We start from the raw sequence: 7088 nt of genomic DNA on the forward strand, positions 1-7088 counted from the left end.
TGCAAAAGGGAGATAGAGAGAAAAATAATAATCAGGGCTGAGCACTGCATCAACCTCTCTTATCCTCCTTTGCGTCTGACACCGTGTAACCCTATGGTGCTCCGCCAATAAACCATTGAAACTCCCCCAAGGATCTGGTGCACATGACAAGCAGCTATGACCCCTCGCGCTCGTCACTGGTTACTGTGGCTCTTAATTGTCATCTTCTGTCATCCGGGTGAACTGCCGACCTGTAACCACAGGCATCGACGGCTGCGGAAAGTACATTATATAACATAAACTAACTTAGAATGCATAATGGAAGGCTCTTTGCTTTGTGGATAACAGTTAAAGCAGAGCAAGAGTGGAGGAATGATACAAGAGTTGAAGAGAGATAAACTGAAGGTGTTTACTGATCCTCCAGGGGACCTCTTGCTCCCCATTACAAAAAGTATTTTCTTTAAAGTACATCATTCCCCTTAAACGTTAAGTTGGGATAAGATGGGCAATTTAACAGATTAAATCAATGTGTTTATAGCCTGGTACAAAAAGCATCTTTACATCTAATCTCTATGTTTATGACATCTGTACAGGGGGCACATTTCAATATAACCCATTCAATCTTCTCATAATATTAAGACCTTGAACTGACATATTTCTTTTCTTTTCACTACATCTGTAAAACGTCTTTGAGCACCTGTAAAAGCGCTAACAAAATAAACATATTATTATTATTATTATATTGTTAGGGCCACTTTGAGTGACAGGTTGGTCCCGTCTTAGGTCACTGCCAAGATGGCACTGGACGGAGTGCCATGGATGTCTTGGTTTAAAGGTAATTATGTCTGGCTAGCTGTGATCTATATGGTGAATTGATTTTAAAGATGTTATGATATTTCAGTTTTATGATAGTATTCAACCTGTTGTTGAAACCAGTTAATCATGGTAATATAACAAAAAAGAATGAGCTTTCCAAATATGGCTTTACATTTAGCTTTGACTTTATTTATTCAAGGACAATAAATATAATTTAGTTAAACATATGTAAAGATTATTCATTCAGTTTTTAATGTGAGCATGTCAAGGTGTCCCCATTGCAGTCCAGGTTGTAATTTGTGTTTTATATTTTGTCTTATTTTTAATCAGTTGTGTGAATCTAATCAATAAGAGAAAAGAAAAATCCCTCAATTTCAAAAGACAATTACCTCTTCAATCTTAAAGCAATCAAGGGACCTGTTCATCATTTCAACATATTCAATCTATCTTTATGACCAGAAAATAAATAAACCACAAAAGCAATCTTATCGAAATGCTTCAGGGAAATATTCCAGTGATGTACTTGTCATTTTCCCCTCCTGCGGAACATCTGTTTCTGACCACACTGAAGTCGTACACTAATCAAAATAAAATACTGCACAGATATCATAAAACATTTTTTTGAAAATATAAATATCACCATTTCATGGATATCGACAGTACACAGTATTGCTGTTTAAAACGAGACTGGCACAGGGCCTCCATGTATTCCATTTTAATCAGTGTTTGTGGTTAGACCTGGACAGTTCAGCAGACCATGATATTTCCTTAAACTAAATGTCATGAAGGCATTCATGCATGAAATGTCAGACAAATTCAGGGCACAATCACAAAATGTGAGCTCGCAAAGGACTGTGCTAAAATCATACAGAGCAATTCATCAAAAGGGGAAAAGGTAGCCCTAGAAGAATGACGTCAAAAAAACAAATGTCAATTCCAATGAAACATTGTCGCTCAACGATTCTTTGGACTCAATCTATAACCTATGCCATGTATATAATAGGCCTGGGAAACAACACGGAGGACAGTCTGTATAGTCTATTGACTACATATTTGGCTGAAAATGTATTTACAGAAACATCCATCGTAATTTTGCCCTCATTCACTTAGACAAACCAGAAAGATTTGTTTTCATTGAATGTACAGTAAGTCTGACATGGTAACAGTGTAAATACACCAACATTATAAAATAGTACCATTACAACACACACATGACCCTCAACGTCAAATTGTCCAGGTGAAAATTGAAAAAACAAAAGCTTAAAACGGACCCCAACTCTCATAGGAATGAATGAGGCCCCGCCTCCCACGCTGTATCCAGTTCTTATTATACATCCATGAGCTAGAACCATGGATGTATAATAAGAACTGGATACAGCGTGGGAGGCAGGGCCTCATTCATTCCTGAGTTGCTCATTGGCGCATGAAGATAAAATGGCCCAACTTTTGAGAAAGCGAAACGTCACAGATTACCCGTTATGCCTGAGAAGTACCCGTATGTGCGCTCATAGAGCATGCGCAACTTTAACCACGCCCCCCAAAATGCTTGTTCACATTAAGCATATCAATTTGTACACGTAACAGCACCGCGCGTTCATGACAGCATGGTAATGGTTTGTTATAAAATGGATTTTGATATTAACGAGGCGGCCACGGCAGTTAGCAGCTAGCTAGTAATTATGCTAATTTACACCTACATCGTTATGTACTTTTATATTATGCTGATGTAACAGGATCTAGTGGTATCCAAGCAACAGAGCTTAATTAGCATGATACTTGTGTGGGTTGTACATGAAACCACTTGGTAATATATTTAAAAAAAAAGTATATATATATATATGTATGTATATTTATGTATATATATGTATATGTATGTATATATATATATATATATATATATGTATATGTATGTATATGTATGTATATGCATATATGTATATGTATATCTACATATATATATATATATATATATATATGCATAAACATATATATATATATATATATATATATAAATATATATATATGTGTGTGTATGTGTGGCCCGAGCAAGCGAGAGACCTTACGCGTATTGTTGTTGTTTGCATCTGGTGCTAGCTAGCTGCGCTAACGGATACAAAGAGCTGTTTAAATGAAAACAGAGGAGCGACATTTTGCCGACAACTGCGCCGAGCACTTGACTTTATGCAGGTAGCCAGACAGTGGGACATTGTACGAAAAGTCAGCACACTCCGCATAGTGCAACACGATTGCAGCGTCCAGGCAGCTCCCGTTCGCACATAGCTCCAACGATCCATCACACACACACACACACACACACACACACACACACACACACACACACACACACACACACACACACACACACACACACACACACACACACACACACACACACACACACACACACACACACACACACACACACACACACACACACACACACACACACACACACACACACTTTGTGTTGTATTATTGGTTCCAGGTTCCAGGTTGAATTGAGGCGAATATTTCTAATGTTCAGAGGTTGTTGTGTTTAATATTCATGAGAATATTTCTTATTGTTCAAATGATAATAAACATTTGCATAAAGCATATTTGTCCACTCATATGTTGATAAGAGTATTAAAAACTTGGAAAATATTCCTCTAAGGTACATTTAGAACAGATAAAAAATGTGTGATTAATTTGCGATTCATCGCGATTAACTATGGACAATCATGTGATTAATCGCGATTAAATATTTTAATCAACTGACAGCCCTAATACATATACAGGACTGTCTCAGAAAATTAGAATATTGTGATAAAGTTCTTTATTTTCTGTAATGCAATTAAAAAAACAAAAATGTCATACATTCTGGATTCATTACAAATCAACTGAAATATTGCAAGCCTTTTATTATTTTAATATTGCTGATTATGGCATACAGCTTAAGAAAACTCAAAAATCCTATCTCAAAAAATTAGAATAGTTCCTCAGACCAAGTAAAAAAAAAAGATTTATAACAGCAAAACACAATCAAACATTTGAAAATGTCCATTAATGCACTCAGTACTTGGTTGGGAATCCTTTTGCATGGATTACTGCATCAATGCGGCGTGGCATGGAGGCAATCAGCCTGTGGCATTGCTGAGGTGTTATGGATGCCCAGGATGCTTCAATAGCGGCCTTTAGCTCATTAGCATTGTTGGGTCTGGTGTCTTTCAGCTTCTTCTTCACAATACCCCACATATTCTCTATGGGGTTCAGGTCAGGGGAATTTGCAGGCCAATCGAGGACAGTAATGCCATGGTCAGTACACCAGTTACTGGTGGTTTTGGCACTGTGGGCAGGTGCCAGATCATGCTGGAAAATGAATTCCTCATCTCCATAGAGCTTTTCAGCAGACGGAAGCATGTAGTGCTCTAAAATCTCTTGGTACACAGCTGCATTTACTCTGGGTTTGATGAAACACAGTGGACCAACACCAGCAGCTGACATGGCTCCCCAAACCATCGCTGACTGTGGGAACTTCACACTGGATTTCAAGCAACTTGGATTTTGCTCCTCTCCAGCCTTTCTCCAGACTCTGGCGCCTTGACTTCCAAATGAAATACAAAACTTGCTTTCGTCTGAAAAGAGGACTTTGGACCACTGTGCAACTGTCCAGTGCTTCTTTTCCTTAGCCCAAGTCAGACGCCTCTTCCGTTGTCTTGAGTTCAGAAGTGGCTTGACCATGGGAATATGGCTATTGTAGCCCATTTCCCGGACACGTCTGTGAACAGTGACTTTTGATACCTGGACTCCAGCTTCAGTCCACTGTCTTTGAAGCTCCCCCAAATTCTGGAAGCGACTCTTCTTCACAATGCTGTTAAGGCTGCGGTCATCTCTCTTGGTTGTGCAGCGTTTCCTGCCACATTTCCCCCTTCCAACAGACTTTTTGTGGATGTGCTTTGAAACTGCACTCTGTGAACAGCTTGCTGTTTGAGAAATTTCTTTTTGTGTCTTACCCTCCTGATGGAGGGTGTCAATGACGGTCCTCTGGACAGCAGTCAGATCAGCAGTCTTCCCCATACTTGTGATTTAGTTTACTGAACCAAGCTGAGTGTTTTTCAAGGCTCAGGAAACCCTTGCAGGTGTTTCGAGTTAATTAGACGATTCAAGTGATTCGTTGAACACCATACTAGTATACTTTTTCATGATATTCTAATATTTAGAGATAGGATATTTGAGTTTTCTTAAGCTGTATGCCATAATCAGCAATATTAAAATAATAAAAGGCTTGCAATATTTCAGTTGATTTGTAATGAATCCAGAATGTATGACATTTTTGTTTTTTTAATTGCATTACAGAAAATAAAGAACTTTATCACAATATTCAAATTTTCTGAGACAGTCCTGTATATAGTGCAATAAGAAGCTACAGGGACGTTAATCTACGTCGCTAATATTAACTTTATTTAATACAACATTTACGGTACAAGATTTACATCATACAACCCATGTAGTATAATATTTTACAAATGATGAATAACAGCAAAAATGTGCAATATATCCATTATTACAGCTCCGTGGGCTCACTGGCAGTAAGGCGATTTGGTTCGTTCTTATTGGGCATCCATGGGTAAAAGTAGAACGCATTTAGTACTGAACACATAACATGAACGTGCTGGGCGGCGCGGTCCCATGGTTTAGATGCGCGTTCATAATGCAGAGGGAAATAACTCTCAGAATAACGTTATTAGCACATTTTACAACTTGAGGACCGAATGTTTTTAATAAGGGCTATACAAGTGTTCATACTGGGTAGTTTATTTAGTTAAAAAAAAATTATCCAACGATTTACAGACCATGTAAGTCAATGGGAAAAACTGTTTCCGGGCCCAGCAACCTAACGGAAGTGTAGTACCGCCGTTTGGCCAAAACGAATATTCTCATCAGAGTCCGGCGCACTTCCTGGGGGCTTGGCTAGAACCCGCCTGCTTCTTTTAAATCAGCTTTGTGGAAACATTTTGGGTTCCCTGTGGACTACAATAACGATGGAGTACGAGTGGTGTATCGGACGAGGACGGTGTGTCGCCGTTGTTCCACAGCGGTGTGGTATGCTGATGGGAACACACGCCAAACATGCTAAATCATATCAGAAGCAAGTGGCAAACTCTGGGGAACAGCCGGGACGCCAATACGGAAGTGCCACACACTACAGTTCATACATGGGCAGCTAGGGACTGACTGCGGAAAGGAGCAATTTCCATAGACCCCCATATTAAAATGCCCAACTTTACAGCAGAAAAAAACATGTTTCTACTGTTAGAAATTAAAATCAATGTTTTGATGGTATAATGTAGCTTAAACATACCGTCAGTTTAAACGCTCTTTTATACTGAAAAACCAGAAATTCTTGTGCACAAGCAGTTAAGCTTTTATTCTGAAAATCCTTCATCTACGGTTAGCATTTAGCATGTGGCTAATATACAATTTCCTAAAGAGGTGAATTGAGTAGCGAAATGACATGGAGTGGTGCAAACCGAAACCTATTGATTTAACACTACAACTATAGATGTCGAGATACTACCATGCTGAATATTAAATGAAAGTACAGTTTATTTGAATACATTATTGTTTACAGACGAGAGTAGCATGTGACAACATCCGGAAAATCAAACCAGCCGTGAAGTATTTTCTGTATATTTTGGAGTATTGATTACAGCGTTTAGAATGTGTTACATGAAAAGTGATGAAAGAGAATATGAGGAGAAAAGGCTTGTTAAGCATATGTTGAAGGTGAAAAGTACCAATCCTCTGTTTAAATGCAACAACGGACATTAGAGGCGAGGCGAGCCGGCTGGCGGGGAGGAGCCAGCAGAGGATATATAAAGGCACTGAACGGGGGATTCGCTCTTCTCTTCTTGCTCAGGAGAGCCAGATCACAGCTGTTTTCTGCCGGAACAATATTCTGTCTGTAACACTACCGCGCCTTTTTTAATTAAAGTATCCCATTTGAATCTTCTCAGAGACTCCATTTAGTCTCATTTTAAAGCTTCTCTCCTGGACGCGAGAATAAAGAACATATTTAACAATTGGTGACCCTGACGTGATCTCGTTTCACCGGGAGAGCAGTTGCAGTTTTCAAAGGAGCTTGAACAATGCTGGCAGACATACACTCGGGCCCATACAGAAAGGTAAAGAAGTACCTGTTTATTCAAAATCTTCAATAGATTACATAGTGAACAATAGGAGTGTGTGTCTGTCTGGTAAGTTGGACTCCTGAGAAAGACTGCCTGAATTTAAGTTAAAACAAGCCTAAATTG

This window comes from Notothenia rossii (genome assembly GCF_949606895.1).
Source record: "Notothenia rossii genome assembly, chromosome: 1".
Classification (NCBI taxonomy): domain Eukaryota; kingdom Metazoa; phylum Chordata; class Actinopteri; order Perciformes; family Nototheniidae; genus Notothenia; species Notothenia rossii.